The sequence below is a fragment of the Ciconia boyciana genome, chromosome 8 (assembly GCF_034638445.1).
Source record: "Ciconia boyciana chromosome 8, ASM3463844v1, whole genome shotgun sequence".
Taxonomy (NCBI): Eukaryota; Metazoa; Chordata; class Aves; order Ciconiiformes; family Ciconiidae; genus Ciconia; species Ciconia boyciana.
In genome coordinates, this window is record NC_132941.1 from 43,149,736 (window position 1) to 43,172,270 (window position 22,535).

At 42.1% G+C, this 22,535-nt stretch overlaps 1 protein-coding gene across 8 annotated transcripts in view; it reads left to right on the plus strand.

Annotated features, from left to right (window-relative positions):
* The window catches only part of NDST2 (N-deacetylase and N-sulfotransferase 2), a 149,373-nt gene that overhangs the window by 3,593 nt on the left and 123,245 nt on the right, over positions 1–22,535 (plus strand). Inside the window, exon 2 of one of the 8 annotated variants that reach the window (XM_072869347.1) lies at positions 7,625–7,801. The exons of the other annotated variants lie outside the window; for them this stretch is intronic. The gene's annotated coding sequence lies outside the window, so the exon portion shown is untranslated. The remainder of the gene's footprint in view (positions 1–7,624; positions 7,802–22,535) is intronic. 8 annotated transcript variants of the gene reach the window in all.

The following is a 22,535-nucleotide window of genomic DNA, read 5'->3' on the forward strand; positions in this document are numbered from 1 at the left end:
TGCAGCTTATGCCTGATCTCTGGGTGCTCTGACATCAGCTCTGGAAGTCTCAAAGGCTGGGGGGTTTTTTGGGGGTTTGTTTTTTGAGCTGTGCCCCCTGCCCTTACACTGGCAGTTTTCCCACTATAGCAAAATCAGAAGGGAATACGTGCCGCTGCTTCAGCCGCTGGAGTTGAGATCCCAGGCTGTGTGGTGCAGCAGCAAAGGTACAGGCAGACTTTCTGCTTTGCTGATCCTGCTCCGGAGGCAGGAATCTCCAGCAGAGCTGTGGAGCACAGTTATGTCTTAAATAGCCACTGAAAGATTTACTGGAGTACATACATCAGAGCTCTAACTGTTCTTTCTGCATAGTGATATTTGAAGGTCTCAGGCCTCTGGCAATTGCTGTTTAGGGACTGTTTTTCAATGGAGACCCATATCCAGAAAGGAAATTATATAGATCACTAGACTCAATCCATATGTGCCCTATTAAAAATGCAGTAGAAATCTCTAGACGTGCATGATGAATTAATCTTCTGCACCAGGAAGATAGCTTCCATCGTGTTCTTGCCTGCTCTAATATTTTTAGTAAGCTAACTGATCTAGCAGTGAATGCAAGGGGGTTGATAAGATTGTAAAATGCAGTTTGGATCTTCTCAAAATATTTATGGTTTATGCTGGGCAGTGTCACAAGGTCTGTTTTCACAGAAGTGGGAATTGGTGTTTGCTTGGTTTTTAAAGCTGCCCAAACTCTCCAAACAAGGAGAGGGATGGTCACAGCCTATCTCTATATATAGACTCAGCCTGCTTTTGAATTTGTTGAGTAAAATGAATAGTGCAAAATAAGTAAGGACAGCTTCACGCAGCACTTGCTTATGTACTGACACCACCAAGAAGATGTTCAGAAATACCTGTCTCTTCCAAGCGTGTCTGTAGCTGTATGTAACCGAAGCTGTTCTTCCTTGCTGGGGTTGCAGACATTGAATATCAACAGTGCTTGCAGCTGCTCTCAGGCTGAAATGTTAACACCTTAACTTAGCCTAACATACTGCACACTTTCTTTCCATAAAGTGAATTTAATATTTGTCAGTAAATACAAATTATGAAGTTAAGCATTAAAGCTAACAGCGTTTAGATTCCAACCTTCTTTTTTTTTTTTTCCCAGAATCAAAGGAGGGTGAAAAGGAGAGACGTGTTTTCTCCTCTACTCAGTGTATGAGGCTTGTGCAGGTCTTAACACTGGTCTCTGCACTCTGTGTGTGTGTCATGCCACAGTTACCATCTTCAGTGCTTTGGCACATGTTTTGAGTGTGGGATGGGAATGAGGGAGTGTGGTCTAGGGTTTTGGTGGGATCCGAATAGAGCTGTACTGCACTAGTCTGGTTGGTTTTCTCCCTACACTGCAGTGCGTTATTCTGACTTTTTTTTTTTTTCTCCTTTTGGAAGGGTTTTTATTGGTGGAAAAGATTGTCTTGGGCATTCCCTGTAAAGCAAGAGACAGCAGAGTCTGTCCCTTCCTCTCCTACCTTCCCATCCCAGTACTGTAGCTCACATGAGGAGACAAGGACTTGCAGGTACCTCCTCAGGGAGGAAGGGTTTCCACAATGGGGGATAGAGTAGGACATGAAACTGCATGTGTTAAATGACATGCCAACAAGTCATAGCCCTCTCCGGGGCTAAGGATCACTGCTGCTTTTATTTATTGATGTATGTTTTTCCTCTGTATTCAGGAGTTCCCTTGGGAGCTGGCATAGCTGATGCAACAAGGAGGGAGGAAAGAGGGACAGCAAAATCACAATTTTATCCCTTCTTAATCTCTTTTTGCAGTTCTGGTCTGCCATCTGCTCAGTCTCTTTGAAAGCATACAACCCCAGCACCCTTCCCTTTCTCCTCTGTTTGTTTCTCCAGTCTCCTGCATCCTTCATTTCTGCATCAGAAACCCTTCAAGAATATGGCATTCCTCTGAGTGGTTCATGTTGGGAGGCTCCCGTGTCAGAACCATCAGATTATGTGATGGAAGAACTTGTTTTTCTGTGATCATGTTTAGTCTTATGGTTCCAGATGATTCCATTAGCCTCATATTTTATTGGTCTTTCAGCTTGTCTCTAATTAATGCTAATATGCTTGGCAGTAGTTCTGAAGTAAAATCAGAGCTTGCATGTGGATTTTTAGAGCTCTTCAACAGATCTTAACTCTTAAATTTTCAATCACTTTGGTATAAATTCCTCAAAGGAAACAGTGGGATGACAAGCCTTAGCTGTGATAGACTCCAAGTAGTAGAGATCAATTTAGAAAAGAAGGGAAACTTGAAATTTACTTTAGGAAGGTTAGAAGAACCCCAGAACATTTTATAAATGTCTATTTTTGTCTTAAGAGCGTCTTACTGAACAGCTTTGCATTAGCTCTCTAGCCCTACCCGATGCTTTAAAGTGCATGGGAAATTTCATGTCAGAAAGGGCTTTTAAAACAGTCAATTCTGTCGTCTCTTGGATGATGCGAGTTGGACTCATCTGACTATGCATGAAGATCTGCAACTAAGCTGTCCACATCTGAGCTAGGCAATATAAGTTCGCTTTATATTAAGGGTATGTTAGGGTGCAATTCATTTCACCCTAAAGCAGATGTCCACGTTTGGTGAGGTGAATCACATTCTGGAAGTTCTTTTTTGTTTTTCCACTGAATATAATGAAAACTGAGGATGTTAGTCCAGATGTAGAAAATGTCAGCAGGACAGATACCTGAGCAGAAGGTAAATTGAACACCTCCCAGAGTGACACTAACTTGCTCCTAATCCTGGACTGTTTTCAGCAGTGTAGCATTTTTAATACCTTCGCTGATAATTGTTTTACATGAATTTGTCTCTTCTGATCTTAACTACCTTTCCCATCTTTAGAGCACTTTTTGTCTAGATATATATATATATATATATATATTTTTAGCTAATGCTGATGCAGTGATTCTGTGCCACTCACACTTTATTCTGAAAGCTTTTGCAAATGCTGAATGTTATGGCATGCTCTGCAACTGTTGATTGTCTTTGTCCTTGCTTCTGTGGTTAAGTTGTTCAACAGCCAGGGTTCCCCTGTACTCTGGTAACCAGGACCTTACTGTGGTCCTAGCCAGCCATGCCTGTCCCAGAGAAGTCAGACCAGGTCATGAGTAGGTTTTTGTTCAATTCAAAACCTTGACTGTTGAGATTATAGTTGGCTCTGGAAGCAAGCTGAATGTCAAAATGTCGGGTAATGGCCTATAATTTTTTTTTTCTGTAAAGAGACGGGCTTCTCTCCTGCACAGCCTGGGTTTTGCACTGCTGGAAGTGGCCCAGTGCAGTGGCACGTTGCGTCTGGATCCCTGCTTGAGATGAATTAATTTCACAGCAAGTTGAATACCTCCTAATACTTGATGGCCCAAGGTGAATGAGGAGTACAGTAAGACTGGGAACACTGTGCAATCTAATTCAAGGCAGAAATTTTCAGTGGAGGAAAGGTTGGTGTCTTGGCTGACTCCTTAAAATGTCATCCTCTTCCATCTGTCATTGCCCGTGTTTTGTTTGTGTTTCTCTTCTGGGCATCACCTATGTGTGGGTCTGTTTCAAGTGTAGAGATGTCTTTGAAGTGGTATCGTTTGTCTCAGCTGTGGACCTACAGAACCAAAATCATCGGCACCTTGCTGTTGATGAACTGCTTGTCCTTCCCGTTATCGAGGACTGCAGAGGTATTAAAAAGAGCAGGCAGAAACTAGTGTAGGTGTTGCATTCATCAACACAGAGTGGCCCTATATGAGGACTGCTGCAGTTCCCTGTTTCATCAGCTGAGTGAATCTGCTTTCAGGAGAACGATGTGAACTATCACAATCCTGAATCTGTCTTTTCAGGGGGATAAATTGGGATCCTGGCTCAGTCTGGCAGCTGCGAAGAGGCAGATTCATTTCAGCATTGAAGCCTGGCATAAATTGCTAGTCTCCATGTTTGATCTATTGTCCAGAACATCTCCAAAACATCAGGCTTCCCCCTGCCCCCCCATTTCAGTTACAAATAATGCATTTTAGTTTGTTACTTGTAATTTTGTTGGTTTTATTCATTTTTTAATTAAATGTTCTGGATACAGTCAGCAATACTTCAGCTCAAACTGCATGTGCTTTACTTGTGGCTGAGTCATAATCATCTTCCTCATAAGCAGAGATCTGTCACTGTCTCCTGATTTAGTTTTGTCTGCAGGCTTTCATCCATATCCTTCCTTTATGCTCCTGTTTCAGATCTGGCCACTTGTATCAAAGCATGATGTGAATAAGCCTACTTCCCTGAGTCAAGGCTACCATGAAAACATGCCGTTATCGTGCGCTAGCGTCTATAGTTTAGTATCGTGTAACTGTGCATGGAACAGAGTATGTTTCCATGGCCCAAGTCCACATAAACATATAAACACAGAGCTTTCTGCAGGAAAACTTGCTTTGCCTCAAACAAAATATTGATGTTTGCCTTTCCCAGCCTTACTTTTAAATACTAATTCCTCACTAACCACACGTGACGGTACAGTGCCTGTGGTAGCAGGCAGAGCTCAGAAGTCCCTTTTGGTCTTGCGTTGCGTATGTGGGCAGGTTAAGAACAAGCTAGTGTTCAGGGATTGTCGTAATTGCAGTTGGTGTTGAGTATAATGTTTCTCTGAGGCTGTTATAGTTAATTCTTTTGCATGTCGTAGAGCTATTGTATAATTGTGTTATTTATATGTCAGTCCTAGCTTTTTCCCATTGCTAAATGAAAATGGGGTGAAGATGCCCTTTGAACATACTCCTCTTGGTTTGCATTTAAGCTGATGCTACCACAGAGGAAAGCAATCCAATCCTATCCTGACGCTTCTCAGTATTGGTACGACCACTCAGCAAGCAGGATCAGGAAACTGATGTGGACATTAAAATAAACAGAAAAAAACGAACCTCCTTTTTTGCTGTGTTATCACTCTTCAGGAGAGAAAAAGTTGCTTTTCAGTTCATCAGTAAGAAACCCAGTCAGGCTCAAATGCTTTTGTATTGGCACACTGTAGAGGGCCTTGGGGATAGGATGAGTTGATGAGGTGCTAGGACTGCTGTCTTTGGAGAAGAGGTGTGACCACCTAAACACATGCCAGATGATCACCTTAAAAGTACGATTTTATATGGTGTAAGCTGAGGAGGAGTCTTATGCTACTTCTCTTTGCATCAGACCTGCAAAATTTTTAAATGTAAAATTTATCTAGATTAGACTTAACTACCAGTGGTCATGACAAACTCCAAAAGGATATCAGAAACAGGCAGCATGATAAGAGCTGAGCTGCATGCCCAGCAGACTGAGAGCCAGTAACTGCAGCCCTTCATTCCTGCCTGTTCTTTTCCTCTTTTAATTGGACACTGGATTAATTTTTAAATCAGTCATTTCCTCTGAGGGGAAGGACTGAAGAAATCATAGCAATAGGCATTTCTAAAGGAGATGTGTCCAGGGGAAGAGGAAAGCAGTCACTTTGATTAAGGTGCAGACCAGACCTGGGGTCACAGGTTCTGCACTGTATTTTTTTGCGTCCTACTCCAGGACCTGCCAGCTTCTTTGATGAGCAGTGCTGCATTATCTTTATGTTCCTGTGCAATTTACCAGAAAGACATGACATGTTATGCCAGAAAACTAGTTATGTCTCTATAGAATGGTTCTTGGTTTTCGTTTTTTTCCATAGCTTGTTAGAAAAAAAAAAAAAAAAAGAGATGTTTCTGTGTTTTCTTCAACATCTTTTCCTAACACCCTGCCACTGACAGTCTGACCCGTGATGCTATTCTGGACAGGTCTTTGGGGACTGAAATTGTTGTGAGTGCTCAGGTCCCTTCCCCTTCCTGCAATTATATCTTCCTGAAATGCATCCTGTCCAAGGGTGAAGATCAGCAAGAGGCAATGCTGAAAGGCAAAGCAGTGGAAATTGATACAGTGTCTGCACTGGAAGCAAGGCTGTTCTTGAAGGATATGTCTGTAAACCATTTGGTCTTAAAGTCTATATTGAGTAGTTTTAAAAATGGGCAAACTTTTAAAAATAAGTACAGACAGACAAACACCCCTTCATACAGATGTAGGGTGTCAGCCACAAATGCAAGATTCCATTTTTCCCCCTGTCATTAGGCTTAATCTGGAGAAAACATTAGGTAGAGATGCAGAGATTGTTAGGTCTTCATGGGCTAGTGATTTAGAAACCTTGTGCTTGCTCTATTAGGTTGGGACTGATGGCACCAAGCTTGAAAATGAGTGTTGAGAGCTCTACTGGTTTTGTCCTGTCTTTGCAACCCTTTGGCACTGGTGTCATACAGCATCTGCTGCTGGCTCTCTGTTGGGATATCTGTAACTTTTCCTGGGGCTGTATGGACTTCCATCTTCTCTCCGTTTGCAGTCGTGACATTTTACCATAGCTGTCCTCCAGTGTAGCTATGAAACTGCTGACAAGGCTGGGGAAGTGGTTGCAAGGCCTGTTGAGCACACGTGCCGGGACTTTCGTGATGGCCAGAATAAGATGAGGGAACTCTCAGCCAAATGAAATGGGAATGACCTTGTATGCACAGACATTAGGATATATAATCCAACACTCAAATCTTAAATTTAGATTTCCTACAATGAATTATCCTTAGGTAATATTTTTTTAGGAAAATCTTGCCATCTCACTTGATTCCACCTGTCTTGAAGGAAAAGGAAGGAGAAGCAGAAAGAAATGTTTCGTTTCATGTAAAGTTATGGGAGCAGACTGGCTACTGCAGTGAAATCCATCCTGTGAATGTGAGGAGACTTCTCATCTCTTTCTTCTGTCTGTAAGGCAGAGTAAGGCAGTCTCACTGAGACTGCAGAAATAGAGATCAGTGGGGAATATGAGGAAAAAGTAGAAATGACTTTTGACTAGTACTGATCTGAATCTAGCTTCAAGTTGATAATACTGGTGTGAAAGAGTCTTTGTCCTATCACTGTCACCCAAGAGCATCTTAAACAGGGATGAGGAAAGGTCACATCAAAAATTCTTAGAAATGTTTGTTAATTTTTATTGGTTTTGGAAATGGCACATTCTAGGAAAGCAGTACATGAGAGCAGCGAGTGGAGTAGTTCTTCCCCGTCGCGGCTGCTTGGATATGGTCTCTCTCTCCTGGGGACCAGGTCATACAGTGCATTTTTTTGGCTTGGCAAACTCCCTGCACAAGGTCAGCATTGCCGTTACACTGGTAGCACAGCATCATCGTGCTTTAAATGTAGTAGCTGCAGAGGTTATAAATGACTACTGATTTTTTTGAATGCTGCAATATTTAAGTATTCAGCTTGAGGCATTTTATTAAAGGGGCCTTATTACTAGAGCGAGTGCCAAGTGCTTTAAAAATTCTGTGCCTATTTAATGTAGCTCATGTTGGGCATAACTAATCACTGCTAAGGCTTAAAACCTTTGGTGTATAGTGCATCTGGGAGCAGGTAGCTATGAGACTGGGCAGAGGAATCCCCTTTCTCTTCCTGTATAGTGTGCAGAGCATAGTAATATGTGGGCAGCAAACTAATGCAAAGTGCTCTTCTGTCTAGTGTTTCATTGTTCTTTCTGCCTGAGGCTTTGTAGCCTTGGTCTTTTTTAGTTAAAATCTTTAAACAATGGATTATCTGTTTTCACAGGCTTTAGAGGATTTGAAATAGCAGTCACCCTTAGGCATTTGGCTCAAGATTACAGCAATAAATACATTCATCAGAGCCCCCTGGCCCTTCCAAGAGCCAGGCAGTCATAAGATTACCTCTACCATATTCTTCTGCTTCTAACTCCAGTGAAGCGGGTCAACCTCTTAACAATTTGAGGTAAGCCCTGTTGCTCCTGACCATTTGCACTCAGATGGTTTGTGAGAAAGGGGGGGATGTGTGTGGTGAGGTTGCGAGCACCATCAATAGGGGACCTTCATTCTTGCTGGGATGTTGGTGTTTACTACATTACCAACCTGGATTTTCCAGGACATCAGAAACCTGTTTTGAAAGCCAGCGTTGCTTTTTTTTTTTTTCCCCCCAAAGCCCAGCAGTCTGAAAATTTCATATGGCTTTAAAATTTTCAAATTGGAATGTAACTTTAATCAATATTAACATTTCTGATCTTTGTGTGCCAGCTGCTATTTTTCTGAAAGATGGTGCTGGGACTGGGAAGGCCTCATACCAGAGATTACAAACCAGTTGCCACCCAGTTGTGATATCTGACGTGGCAGTTTCTGTAAGAGCGCTTCCTGATTGTGGTGTTTAAACAGTGAATGTAATGTTTTTCTTCTGTTACTGTAAGATCTAAAGTAGTTTACAGATATCAGACATTCTGCTGTGTTGCTTTGGAGAAAGATGTCAGCTGTCAGAAGGAGACCCAAAAGTCAGTTCCAATAAAAAGGTACATTTTCTAAAGCAGTTTATTTCTGGTTAGAAGAGCTGTTTGTCATATGACTTTGCATGGGCTGTGCTTTGCGCTATGGGACTTACTCTCTTCTAAAGAGCAGCTTTATCTCCAGAAAGTTCATTGCATAGAGAGATCTGTGATGTCTATACATCTGAGGTCCTGTGAAGATTTCCACCACCAACAGATTCTATTGATTTTCATCAAGTGCTATTTCCCAGCCTTCTGAGCTGTTCTTATCATACCACATCATGCTGCTTGTCACAATTAAATAGCATGTGCTGGTTGGCCACTGGCTTTATCAAAGGACTGTCCCAACACAGGTATGCAAATTGGAAAAGGAGAAAATTCGATTCTCTTTGGAAGGTTTTTGTACTTTGCTTCATTTTTTTTCTTCCTTCCAGCGAGTAAGTAATGATAAACATTTACTAAACCACGCTATATGTTTTCAAAGTATATAATACACATTACCTTTGCCTTGGAAAACTTTGAGCTTGCTTTGTAGCAAAAGATGTAAGTATTTAAAGCATTTGTAAATAGAGCTGAGTCAGCTTCAGCACTTTGCCACATAAATTTTTATCAGAAGATGGTGGAAGCATGGAGTCTTTTTTTGGGCTAGTACTTAACTATGAATGCAGCATTTTCTACTGTAGTTTTAGTCTTTACCAGCACACCTCAATTCCCCTTCCAGGGGAAAAGTAGTCTCACTTTTTTTTTTTTTTAGTGGGTGGATAAGAATTACGAGAATTGGTAACTTAACTAAGTGACGCAGCGGGTTTGTGTCTGCAGTCTAGAGAATCTGTATATTGAGGCTGGTGTCTTTTTCACTAATGTGGATAGGTGGGATAGGGAAATGAATATGAACTATCATGAACATGAATATCTGTTACTGTGTTTTTTACTATCAAAAAGAATAGAAGTGTATATACAAAATATATATAATATGTGGTTATTGATACTGCATTACAGCTAGAGTACTCTCTTATGTTCCCATGAGAATTAGCTGAGACATACAATGTCAAGGGAATAAACGTAGCTTAAGCATGGTTAAGACTTTGTAGAGCTGGTTAGAAATTCTGAAGATGGCAGCCCCACCCAGCATGTGCGAGCCTGGGGCTGACCCTGGTTTCTCCCCTGAATTGCAGGTCCCTGCCTGTTGGATATGGTCAGCACTGGAGGTGCACCAGGACTGAGAACCTGTCCTGTAGTGTGGACTCTGCAGTCTCTGTATAGAGAGGATAGGAGGGAGCTCCTGTACTGGGGCATCCAGGGGTTGTGAGCTGGAGCAGACCAGCATACAGACTGATCCTTAAAGGAGATAGTTGTAAGTTGTGGGAAATGAAGATGGTGGCTGTTGAAAAAAGATGTCTGATTCTGGGAAATGAATGGGGTTCACAGATATGGTGGACGGGCTGAGGCGCTAGTAGGCTTTTGGGTGCTAATGAAATGGAAAATACTGCATCAGGAGGATACTGCATCTGTCAGCTTGTGTTGCCAAAGGGGAAATGTTAGACAGGGAACTGACAGATGACCAGCAAGGACAGGCAAGTATGGCAGGAGGAACACGAGAAGGTTAGATTATAACAACAGGTTAGGTGGGAGAGACAGGCTTTGGAGGAGAAAAGAAGATGAAATAGCTAGGATACAGATAGCAAGCAGTAGATACAAAGGTTTGTAGGACCTTCTTGTGCCTTGGATGGAATGCAGGTCTCTGAATCTGAAGACCTAGCTGTCAGAGAATACCTAAAACCTTCTGGCAATGCTGCTTCCATTTTATAGTTCTTCCACGCTGAGAACAACCACCTATAGTTGCTATAAGTTATGGTTAGCTCAAGATGCCCGTGTGGCAGATCAGGTGATAGCTCTGCCCATGTGATATCAGTGGGATGATTATGTAGTGAAATTCATCATTTAGGATTTTGTTTTAACATGGAGATTGGAGACAGGAGACAACACACACATGGAGGCATGTGTATGGATGTACACCACCACATTCAGATATTCTGAAGGTTGTGAGGACAAACACTCATAAGACAGAACATATCAGAATTAATTTTGCTTATACAACCTTAATACGCCCCCCTTAAATAAAAAAATTTCTGACTTGCATAGATCATGAAAATACAGGGGGAAAAAAATTAATTTTCTGAAACTTGTTCTTTTAATTCTACCATCTATACATGTTTTGTTGTAATTACTGTAATGAAGAAAGCATGCTACAGAGTGAAGATTTTTTTGTATCTACTGGTATTGATTGAACTTTTGGAACCCAGCAGTGTGAGTTAAGCAAGCATTGTTTATGTATTAGTTCTTTTTACTGGTGTTATAAAGTGGTATGTGCAATTTGCAGCCTTGAAATACTAGGTCTTGGGAGCTGAATATGCTGTGTTTGCTAGGACTCTTTTTCCCTGTCTTTGGGGAATAATGAGTTGCAAAAAAAAGTCATACCTTGAATTACTTCCTGTATTTTGTCCTTCGGTCTTCTCTTCTGTGGCAATAGCATTAGTGTTTTGGCCTAAAGGACAGTGAAGCTTTGCTAGCATACAGGGAGAAAAACCCATAAATCTAAACGCTTTTAGGGAAAAAGGAAGTGGTGAGGTTGAGGGTGGGAGGTCCTGTGAAACAGCTTAGTATACAGCTTATGAGTCAGTAATTTCCTTTCCTTTTGCAGTCGTCTTGTCCAGATGGGGTATTTTTCTTTTTCCTTATCAAGCCAGCCTCTTTTTCTACCCTGTTTCTTTAGGGAAAAAACTGCAAGAATAACATGTAGTGGCACAGGTGTTTTTCAGGCCATGAAACTTGGAGATAGAGCAAGGAAACAGGCAGGAATCCACTGCTGGAGCAGCAGATCCCACAGATAGTAGGATAAATGATGGTCAGATCCCTCTCCTAATCCGTCTACTGCATGTCCTAACAACCCAGATCACTGACCACCTTGTGTTTGTCTTGCCTGTGAAGAAATGTGCAGCTTCAGAATATATTCCAACGTAATCACTAACGTGCAGAGTCTTTAGACAAAACAAGTTTTGTGAGTGATTGTGAGGAAATCCTTTTAGACTCAAGACTGAAGCCATAGTTCAGAGAGGTATGGCTCCCTTTTCATCTCTGACATATTACCACAGAGTTGTTTCAGTAGTTACACTTTTTCAAGTTTCCTCTTGAGGGGGAAAAAAACCCCCACTTTTCATTATTGTTTTCTACATCAAGAATTCCATGTTATTTTTCCAGGAGGATTGCTCCTTTTGTAATTTATATCTGTAGGGATTTAAATTTGGGGGCTCTTAGTGGAGTTGCTGTGTTTTCTGTAGGCTTGAGTATCTTTTGTTACATTAGTCCTATTTGTGTTGCACTTAGTGATGTAGCTGAGCGGTCCTGTGATCTGGTATTTCATTCTTAAGCAGTCCTGAACGAAAATCTCCGTGATCAGTGGTTCATTAGGCACTGTAATTAAAGCAGACCCATTTTTCCATATTACCTAGTTCAAATCCATGTTCTCACATTGAAGAGACCAAAGAGGTTAACAGTCAGTTGATGACTGTGTTAAAACAAAAAAATGCTTCACTTCTGCTCTGTTACAAGGCCACCTTATTGTAAGACTGCAACCTGTGTGCAAATTTTGAGGTGTCTGCCTCTTTTGTAACTTTGTGGAAATTCGTTAGTTCTCAGAGTTGTGATTGGTATTTAAATGATATTTTTATTTACTTAGCCCTAGGAAATTTCCACTACAGAAGGGAAGAGGCAGTCCTTGTATCCAGAAGCTTACTACTTGGAATAGTCAGCATACAGATTTAAGGAGAAGTACAGGGACGCAGCAGACATCGGTGTTACCGCCTGCTGACCCATGAGGGGTCATTTCTGAGGGCTGCACAGGGCTTTAAAAAAAAACAAACAGGAAGTGAGTTGCGTTCCTCTACCTCTGTCAGCAACACCCACAGGAAAAAGTCACTGGATACATGCTTTCCATATTAAAGAACAAACTTACTGAGCAAGGTGTTGAGGCTCAGAAGAGAAACTTAGGCAGAAGAGCGAAAATCAATGTGAAGTTCTCTTTTAAATGTTTTTAAAAGGAACTTGAAGGAGATGTTGATTTGTAATCGACCTTGTCATTTTGCACCCAACGTTGAATTCAACTGTTTTGAAACTCTAGGTACTTTGTCTGTGCTAGAAGTTATTTTTTTGGATCAAATGGAAAATGGCATTTGCTTGAGGCCTTTTTGTAAAATGCTCTTGCCTTTTATCTCATCTGCATAACATGCATTGGTGGAAGGTGCCTGCTGTGTCTACTATTCCCTCCCTCCTTGACTCTTTAATTAGCAGGTAAGTATTTTTAGTTATTTGTCAATACTATTTCAGGGAAAGGTAAAAACAGGTGACTTGAGTAGAGCACAGATTACTCTTTGGAGGTAGTTAAGTTGAATTCTTCATGATGAAAGGAGAGAAACGACAACAGTAGATTATATGCAGGGCAGGTCCTTGTCCTGTCTTAGTGTTTGTGGGTAGATCATGTACTGTTGTTTTGTTCTTTCACAGGACCCACTAAGATGATGGTTTTCTAAGTAGGTGTCACTGGATTGTGTGGCAGATTTACTGGAAGCATGGGTGCAGCGGAAGGGGTAGCGGTAGCTGCAGTTTGTACCTCTGCTGCTTCAGAGAGTGCATAGAGCCAGGCAGGTGGGACCATCTTCACTTACAGCCTGTGTTGTCAAGGAGGAACTCAGCAAATATCCATCATATTTAATTTCTTAGCATTAGATAAACATGACAAAACTCATGAAAAATGCTGTTTCACTGATGTTTTGATATATGACCAGTTTGAATGTCTCTGGCTCATCTGGATTGAGAACTCTTTTCATAACCCCTCTCTAAAGTGCCAAAAGACCTTTTTTCATATGTCCTAAAAACACAATGTCATTGATGCTTGGTCATTGCCAACATCAAATGACTCGAAACCATTGCATAAGCTTCTGTCATTTCAGAATTAGTGGTGATCTCATTGTTAGGCCTATCAGAGACATCCTTAAATTTAATATTTTAAAAACTGTTGAATAGTCCGGAATTGTTCTTCTAATAAATTGAGAGATTATTTGACCCAAGTGAAGCCCTGATGGCTAACATCAGGGAGATAATACCAGATCTCTTTAACAGTATATAGATATCCATCCATGTTTTCCAGTTGTCAATACAAGAAAAACTGAAATCAAGTAAGAGTACTTCTGAAGATAGATAGCAAGATATTTAATCTATTTCAGGGCCACCTGTAATGGCAAGAGATGAATTATTGGCTATGCGAGGCTTCTTAATTGGGGACATGGTCACACAGTTCCTGTCAAGGTTTTCAGATGATGGAGGGGAAGCTAGCTAGCACACTGACGGAGGTTTGCCTCCAGCTTCTGTCAGTAGTTCTGGCCAGATCAGGACAGAAGATTCACTTCATGGCAGTGAAAAGTATAAGGAAATGCCTTATTCGGCCTGCTCTAGCAATTTGGGGTGGATGAAGAAGACAAATTACTGTATAGGAATCTCTGAGTGGCTTGTTCAGTGTATTTCTTCCTTTCTGCCAGGTAGCTAAACAACCTCTTTCAGTAATTTTTAGGTATCGTTTGGCTGATTTTTATATATCTAACTTTCTTAATTCTGTAAAACAGCATCATGAAGGCACCAACTGCTGCAAACTTCGCATCCTGCAGGTAAGAATTAATGTCTCATGGCAAGTTCAGAAGAGCAGTACTCCAGTGAATGGCTAATTCATATAGCTGTTATGCTTGTTCCCACCATCAGGGGAGGAGTGTATCTTTCTAGTATACTACAGTTGTGCTGACATGCTCAGAAAACCCAGCAGCCCTTTAAAAACTCTGTATCATCACTAAACATTATTCTTCACAATGATGGTATTGCTGGTAATTTCATGGTGGGCCTTTGGTCCTGTTGTTCCTAGGCCTGGGTGTTGAGCTGTGAGGGAGGTGCTCTGAGCTCTGCTCTTTAAGCCCTAGTGCAGCGGCACAGAAAGGGGAATACTGCTGGTAAGAAACATCATCTCAGATGCAGAAGGTGCAGCGTATGCATTGTCAGTAGTTTTCATATCAATTACAGCACATCTACGAATTATGATCATTGCAGAATACTTTCTATTTATGAAATAGTTTCTCTGTAAAAGAGATCTTGATGATTTCTTGTTTCGAGTAGTGGTTTAGGAATAGATAGCTTGCCGTCATCAGAAAGGGAGGCTATCAATGATACTGAAGTATGCCTATCAGTGGCTACAGGCTGTTCAGAAGGGACGGACAACGAAGGAAGGGTGGAGGCGTTGCCCTCTACATCAAGAAATGGATGGAGCGTGAAGAGCTGTGGCTCTGAAGAATAGCCGCAAGCAGGTTGAAAGCTTATGGGTAACAATCAGACACCAGGGCAACAAATGGAACCTTGTCATTGGTGTCTACTACAGGCTGCCCGATCAAGGGGACCCTATTGACAAAGCCTTCTTACTCCAGCTGCAGGAGGCATCGTGCTTGCAGGTTCTTGTCCTGATGGGGGTCTTCAACCACCCCGACATCTGCTGGGAAAGTAGCATGGTGAGCTATAGGCAATCCAGGAGACTCCTAGAGTGCATTGAGGATAACTTCTTAAGCCAGGTAATAGACAGCCCTCCCAGAGGGGATGCAATACTGGACCGGTTGGTCACCAGTGCAAGTGAGCTAATCGGCTGTGTCAAGACTGGAGGCAGCATGGGCTGCAGTGATCATGCACTGGTGGAGTTCACAGTCCTGAGGGGTATGGGTCAGGTGAAGAGTAGAGTCAGGACCCTGGATTTTCAGAAAGCAAACTTCCAGCTCTTCAAGGAGTTAATCTGGGAAACTGCCCTCAGGGACAAGGGAGCACAACAGAGTGGCGGATCTTTAAGGACACTTTCCATAGGGTACAAGAGCTCTCAATACCCAGGTGTAAGAAATCAGGAAAGGAAGGCAAGAGACTGGCATGGATGAGTCAAGACATGCTGGTCAAACTAAAGGGCAAGAAGGAAATGCACAGGCAGTGGAAGCAGGGACAGGTATCCTGGGAAGAGTATAGGGACGCTGACCGGTTGTGTAGGGATGCGGTCAGGAAGGCCAAGGCGTGGCTGAGGCTGAACTTGGCAAGGGATGCAAAGAATAATAAGAAGGGCTTCTACAGGTATGTTAACCAGAAAGGGAAGGTCAAAGAAAATGTACACACACACACACACACACACACACACCCCCCCCCCCCGATGACCAAGACTGGCAAACTGGTAACAACAGACAAGGAGAAGGCCGAGGTACTCAACAACTTCTTTGCCTCAGTCTTCATTGGCAACCTCTCTTTCCACTCCTCTTGAGTGGATGGACCACAAGACAGGGACTGGGGGAGCAAAGTCCCTCCCACTGTAAGGGAAGATCAGGTTTGTAACCACCTGAGGAACCTCAACATACATAAGTCTATGGGACCTGACGAGATGCATCCCAGAGTCCTGAGGGAATTGGCTGATGTAGTTGCCAAGCCACTCTCCATGATATTTGGAAAGTCATGGCAGTCAGGTGAAATCCCCGGTGAGTGGAAAAAGGGAAACATTGCACCCATTTTTAAAAAGGGTAGAAAGGAGGACCCTGGGAACTACCGACCTGTCAGCCTCACCTCTGTGCCTGGGAAGATCATGGAACAGATCCTCCTAGAAGCTATGCTAGAGCACATGGAGGACAAGGAGGTGATGCGAGACAGCCAGCATGGCTTCACCAAGGGCAAGTCCTGCCTGGCCAACCTAGTGGCCTTCTATGACAGAGTGACTACATCAGTGGACAAGGGAAGAGCTACAGATGTCATCTATCTGGACTTCTGTAAGACCTTAGACACGTTTCCCCACAACACCCTTCTCTCTAGATTGGAGAGACATGGATTTGATGGGTGGACTGTTTGGTGGATGAGGAATTGGTTGGACGGTCACATCCGGAGGGCAGTGGTCAACGGCTTAATGTCCAGATGGAGATTGGTGACAAGTGGTGTCTCTCAGGGGTCTATATTGGGACCAGTACTGTTTAATATCTTCATCGATGACACAGACAGTGGGATTGAGTGCACCCTCAGCAAGTTTGCAGATGACACCAAGCTGAGTGGTGCAGCTGACACACCTGAGGGACGGGATGCCATCCACAGGGACCTGGACAAGCTCGAGAACTGGGCCTGTGTGAACCTCATGAGGTTCAACAAGGCCAAGTGCAAGGTCCTGCACATGGGTTGGGGCAACCCCCAGTATCAATACAGGCTGGGGGATGAAGGGATTGAGAGCAGCCCTGCAGAGAAGGACTTGGGGGTACTGGTGGATGAAAAGCTGGACATGAGCCAGCAATGTGTCCTCGCAGCCCAGAAAGCCAACCATATCCTGGTCCACATCAAAAGAAGCATGGCCAGCAGGTCGAGGGAGGTGATTCTGCCCCTCTACTCTGCTCTGGTGAGACCCCACCTGGAGTACTGCGTACAGCTCTGGAGCCCTCAGCACAGGAAAGACATGGACCTGTTGGAGCAAGTCCAGAGGAGGGCCACGAAAGTGATCAGAGGAATGGAACACCTCTCCTACAAAGAAAGGCTGAGAGAGTTGGGGTTGTTCAGCCTGGAGAAGAGAAGGCTCCAGGGAGACCTTATTTCAGCCTTTCAGTATTTAAAGGGGGCTTATAAGAAAGATGGGGACAAACTTTTTAGCAGGGCCTGTTGCGATAGGACAAGGGGTAATGGTTTTAAACTAAAAGAGGGTAGATCTAGACTAGATAAAAGGGAGACATTTTTTACAATGAGGGTGGTGAGATACTGGAACAGGTTTCCCAGAGAAGTTCCGGATGCCCCATCCCTGGAAGTGTTTCAAGGTCAGGTTGGATGGGGCTCTGAGCAACCTGATCTAGTTGAAGATGTTCCTGCTCATTGCAGGGGGGCTGGACTAGATGATCTTTGGAGGTCCATTCCAACCCAAACTATTCTATGATTCTATGATACTGGAAAGTAACAAATTAAGTTCTGGCCAAAGGAAAAATATTTAATTCAGTGCACAAATTAGCCTGTGGAACTCATTGCTGCATTACATTGTCGAGGCTAAAACTTAATGGGGTCAAAAGTAATCTGATATTTGTGTTAGGAGAGTATTAATTGTTATATAGACAAATCCTGCAAAGGAAAACAAACTTTTAAGGCCTTGTGGAAGGGACAGACAGCTTCCTTGAGCTTAAAGTATCCCTAAGTGTAAAGGATAAGAAGAACTACTTTTCCTGGTGGCTATTTTGCAAATTTGTCTTCAAGGCTTTCTTCTGCTAGTCTTTGAAATAGCTGGAACTGGACAGTACAGATGGTAGGATACTGATGTGAATGAGTTTTAGGCCAAATTCAGAATGGCATTTTTATGTCCTGTATAATTTTGAAGTGTTTTAAATAACTATGATTCTTACCAGACCACAAAAAATTATGAATATCCCACTAAAAACAAGGTGTTATATTCAGATTATTACCCTGGTGATAAAATATCAGGTAGAAACGTATTCTGCAATGCAGGCAGGCTACTTAAAATAAATGCAGGCTTTTGACAGGATTGAAGAATAATGTAAGTTTTTTGTTTTGTTTTTTTTTTTTTTTTAGGTATCTTCAAGAACTGTAACAGAGAGTAGACCTAGTTGTTATTTGGATGGATCAGGCAGACAGTGGCACATCTTTAACCTATTCTCAGATCATGTTTGATTTAAACAAAGTCCAGCATTATCTCATTGTGGACTGAAGTCTATCTGCTGTTGTGTTTGTCTAAACCTGTGTCCTTGTTGAGAAACTGAAGAGAGGTTAGAGGCACCTCTGCCAGTGCCGGTGCTCAACCCTTCTCCACAGGAGCGTGACTGTAAGCAGGCAGCTGTGTCTCTGTGCTGCTGGTACGGGTCGGATACTGGTGGATTGAGAGGTGCTCTGGCAGCCTGTTGAAGTTGCTTTGTCATTTACACGTTAAAAAGCCACGTGTTATCCAGTCCTGCTCTGCCACGCCTGAAGTGCTGGGCCACGCTAGTACAGAGCAGCCCTGACTTGGTTTGTTGTTCGTAGCGCTGATGCTGCCTTGAGGCAGCAGGGCACAGCCGGGCCTCGGCAGGGCTACCTGCACCTCTTCTGGCCAGGTTGCTTCTGAACAAGCGCGCAATGCCGCAAGCTAGAGCGAGAGAAATTAAGTTGGTGGCTTATGGTCACAAACACAGAAGTATTTTCAAAACAGTCGTTACCTCTCCTAAATGATTAGGTTTCTCTTTGGGTTTTGTGCAAAAAGGTAATGTTTAGATTCTTATTGGTTCTGTTAGCCCCAGTTTTTTAAAAATTCATTTGCTTCACGTATTTGGAATCTACAGCTCATGAGCAAAAAGATGTCAACAAACGTGTGTAGTTGATGGACAAAATATGGACACTATGTTAGGGTGTTATTGTTTGCTATCCATTGAACCATCAAACACCAATAAATTAATTAATGATATCAGTGTATCGCTATCATAACATGTTATCTTTTGATTGTGTGAAAACAGAGGAAGACTTGTCAGCAATAGAAGACCTGAAAATAAACTGTTTAAAACAATACAAGCATCATAACTTTGGGCATCTTTTTGCATTTATGCGTTTGGCTTATGGATTTTCATCTATGCGCTGGAGCTTCTTCAGCCTGAGCTCCACGCCCTTTTTTATTGCAGTGTCAGATACTGGCCTCTGAGAGAGGCATCTTGGACCTGATGTGGTATCACAGTTTATAAATAGCTCTAGAAAATTAGGGCGTACTCCCAGTTAGGGCTGAGCTCTGTTTGTTGGAATTGTGTTGGTGGACCAGGACTGGAGTGGTAAGGGATGGCACTGCCAGGAGCTAAGGTGTGTTGGGAGTGGTTCATGATCTCAGGATTAGAGTAGTAGAGGAGGGACTAGGGAACAATAAAAGGAGAGGAGTGCATTTTAGCCGGTGCTTTCTGGTTTTTTGTTTTCCTCATTAGCAAATTCACTCAGTGTGTGTTAGTTTAGATTTTTTGCTACCTCCTTGACTTGTGTTATCTCAAAGTCCCAGTGACAGGATGTGAGACATGTTAGATAAAGATTTTTGCATACAGGCTGATGAAAGAATACAGTGCAAATGGAGAGAAGAGAAGCCTTTCCATAAAAGTGTTGGAATATAATACATTTAGATGCCAAAGGCACCTTTGTGTAACCGCTGTTACTTAAGAAAGATGGTTTATTTTATAATGTACTGGAGAGAAATTAATGCTACTGAAAAGTTACTTTTTCTGTATAGATATGTAATATTCTTACGTCTGTCCTCTTTTAGCATATGGTCATTGTGCACAGTGCTTTATTGCCATCTATCTCCTCGTCCCACCGTTTTCCTTCATATCCTGTCCTTTGTCCTCAATGCTGAAATTAAAATTTATTTAACACTGTTAAAACTAGGGATTCTGGTTTTGGTAAGTTGGAGAATAAATTTGTGGTTGGAATTGTTTTCATCCAAGCTGAAATTTTGTCTGCTTTCCTGCAATTTCTTGTGTGCTACAGTTGAAAGGATATTGGCTATGTATTAGTGCATATGTGGCTGGAAAGGATATGTGGAAGTGAGAGGCAGAAGCTGGTATTTTCTTTCCCTGTGTTTTTTAAGATGGAAACTAAATATAGTGAGTGTTAAACAGATGGCTATGTTGTCGCATAATAAATATTTGAAGAAAATTAAATTATGTCCTGCCTGTTTGCTGACGACAGTTCCAGCCCCCATAGTAACAGCAGTAATAATAATAGGAGGCTTTACAGTGTATTTATTTTTTAATTCCCAAAGTGAGGTACCTAGGAAAGTCGTGTAAGGAGATTTTTTTTTTTAATGTGGGAAAGATCAAGTGATGTGCTTGAGGTCATCCAGCACGTCAGTGAGTCTCTTGAAAGAGCGTGGAGGTCCCCTTGACTTCCAGACAATATGTTTCCATTTTAAACCATGCTGACTTGCAAATACTTAACTTGAGTATTTCCTTCAGAACTTCATTGTTTGATTTTTTTTTTCTTAATTCCAATGTAATTGTTTGTAAATGTTAACTTGCCAAGAGGAGATAATAAAATCAGACTTGCATTCCTGTCCAGTGTACTTGAGCAACAAGCTTGCTATGAAAAACCTACGCTGAAGGCCCTCCTGAGAGTTTTGTTGTGAAGAGGAGAGGGTGGTGGATGCCAGAGAGATGATGAAGACTTAGCTGAAATGAGAGGTTTTATTTATACAGCTGAGCTTCATCTTGTGATATTAATAGTGTACAGGCATTTCTTTTGGATAGAGGGGATGGATTCTGTATTTAGCTGAGCTCCATGTGCTACTCTTTCTGGCATGAGCCAGAAAATTCCATTGTCATTTAGCTGTTCACATACATTACCTTATCTTTACTGGGAGGACTTTTTTATTTTCTTCTGTAGATCATTCTGATGTTGCTAGATTGAAAGCTGTGTGTGAGAGATACAGGATGAGAGCAAGAACTGTAATATCTCACTCAAAGGTGAGAAGGTTGGACAGCAGATTGGATGCACAGCAGCAGAAAAGTTAATCTGGCCCATGGTCCACCCCCTTTTCTCAGGACTCTGCAGACATGCTGGAAAGCAAGTTGAGGAGTTTATGAATTGTCCCAATTACCCATTTCCTGCCAACTTTTTCTGTCCTCTGACTGGAAGTAATTGTATCACATGATAGAAGTGGAATTGGTGCTTATCGCATGGTAATTTGTGTGATGGGAGTAGTTTGCTGCTATATTGCAGCAGAGCATATAATCTGGAGTGTGAGTGAGATGCTGGGGTTTTTTTCCAGTTGATGGGGAGAGAGCAAGGCCTGGGATACTGAGAACTGCCTCTGTAAAAAATTGTCATCTGCCCCAGCTTAAAGATTTATTAATAGCATCCTGATCTCTTACATGCACGGTTGGTCCTGTTGCCTGGATACAAACATAAAGTGATTAGAAAGCTATCATTAATATAAAATGAACAAAATAGGTCATTAAAGTACCCAGTTACATGTTTTTCCCGTGTGCCCACCACACACGTTGGTACTTGGCTCTTTTGCTTGCTTTTTGCAGATTGTGCTTTGCTGTATTGCTGTGTTAGGCTTTTCACTCAACTGCAAGTATAACCTCCATATTTTCTGCCAGCTCACTCTCTCTGTGTTTTTTTCCCTGTTCTTTGAAATAAACCCATATCGTTTATTCTTGCATCATTTGTACCCTTCAGTAATCTGTTACCTTTTGTGTGTCTTTGAGCAAATACTGTCTTGTCTTCTTAACTTCCTTCAGCATGCAATTGTATTTTTAGTTTCAGTGTGCTGCATTACTCTTCTTGGTAAATATATGCACTGTGTTGTATAAAGGAGTGTTAAACATCGCTACAAAAGCCCCTTGTTTTTTAATGTCTCCCTAGGGTCTTGTAATGGATTTGTTAGGGCTCTGGGGAGATGTCCCTTTCTAACCTAGTTTCTGGTTCAGCTGTTTTCTTTTCCATCATTTCCTGCAGCGTTTCCGATTTTCTTTGTGAAAATACATGCTCACTTCTGATGCCACTCTTGTCTCTTTTTGCATGCTTTTTTCAAGCGTACATGAAAATGTCTGTGACAGGTTTGGTAATGTTTCTTCAGTTAATCCTCTATTTCTTAAAGTCTGTTCACATATAGAAGTGCTGTACTTCAACTTAAGGTGTGATTTTTCTCTTTCCAGCTGTCCTAGTAGCACTCCATGATACCTTTGTTTTAAGGGTGAAGTAACTAAAGCAATTTTTTAGTTCTCATGACAACAACCAACTGCTAGAGTTGGACTGCAGTGTCTGAGTTTGTAGTTCACTTCAGTTGCGAAATAAATTGTTTGCTTAAACCCTGCCTGTGTAGGCCTTTGGTATGAGCTGGCAGAGAAGAAGGAGGAATGAAAACAGTGATACTGGCTTCCTAAATTCAGGATGGTAAAGAATGAAAGTATTTCTTCCTTTCCCTTGGAGAATTGTTACGTGTTGTTTAGCCATCAGTATTACTGTGAATGAGAGTTAGGTCCAGGCATCTTACATCTGTGTTATTTGGGAAAGGAATGCAGGAGGATGGTTTTGTGGTTAATATGCTGTGACTGGGATTAGAAAATTTGACCTAGGTCCCTTGCTCTGCTTTTCATGTGA